The sequence below is a fragment of the Gavialis gangeticus genome, unplaced genomic scaffold (assembly GCF_001723915.1).
Source record: "Gavialis gangeticus isolate Ggan-Ray unplaced genomic scaffold, GavGan_comp1, whole genome shotgun sequence".
In the NCBI taxonomy this organism is placed as follows: Eukaryota; Metazoa; Chordata; order Crocodylia; family Gavialidae; genus Gavialis; species Gavialis gangeticus.
In genome coordinates this window covers 163,761,470-163,762,206 of record NW_017729024.1, presented here as the reverse complement: position 1 = coordinate 163,762,206, position 737 = coordinate 163,761,470, and the positions used below count along the sequence as shown (strand labels likewise).

At 63.5% G+C, this 737-nt stretch overlaps 1 protein-coding gene across 1 annotated transcript in view; it reads left to right on the top strand.

Moving 5' to 3' along the window:
• TLN1 (talin 1) overlaps nucleotides 1–737 on the top strand; it is an 83,099-nt gene that overhangs the window by 37,530 nt on the left and 44,832 nt on the right.

Genomic DNA, 737 nt, shown 5'->3' with positions numbered 1-737 from the left:
GCTTCCCCAGCCTTAGCCCCCCCCCCCCCCCATGCCTGCAGGCTCCTGGGTGGCCGGAGGGTGAGGCTCTGTCTCCGCAGATTCTCTGTTCTCTCCTGCTCAACATGCAGGGCTCCTGCCAGCTCAACCTCTTCTGCAAGCCTGACCCTCCCCCATTGCCTGGTGCCCTGGCCACGGCTGTCTTGATTATGCCAGCAGCCAGGCTCCTGCTCCCTCCCCCGCTCCCCGGTGGCGTGTGTATTTCTGCCTCCCCAGTGCAGCTTCCCTGATGCCCCCCCACACAAAGCTGGGTTCCTGGGTCAGGCACCCCCAGCTCCCCTCTCTCCCCCTGTCCCTGTACCTCAGGCCCTTCTCCCTGTGGCTTCCTGCACCAGGTTTGTGCCCCATTTCCTTCAGGGGACCGATAGAGCAAAGGTGGGTCCCTAGGATAGTCATGCTCCTGGGCACCCTGCAACAGGATGGGTGTGGGCCGGGAGACGTGGGAGCCCCTGCTGTGGGTGCAGAGCTCTGAGACAGCTCAGGGCAGAGCCAGTCACCAGGCAGAGCCCCTGAGGGACTGGATGGAGGGTGGGGACAGTGCCGAGGCAGCTGGGCACTGCTGTCCCGTGGCCCCCCCGGCAGCCCCAGGGTGCAGCGTTCTTTGCTCACTCTCTCCACCACAGGTCTTATGTTTCATGGTTAAAATTCAAGCAGGCTTGCTTTCATGACTCTGTCCCGTTAGTTCTCCCCCTCGCTGC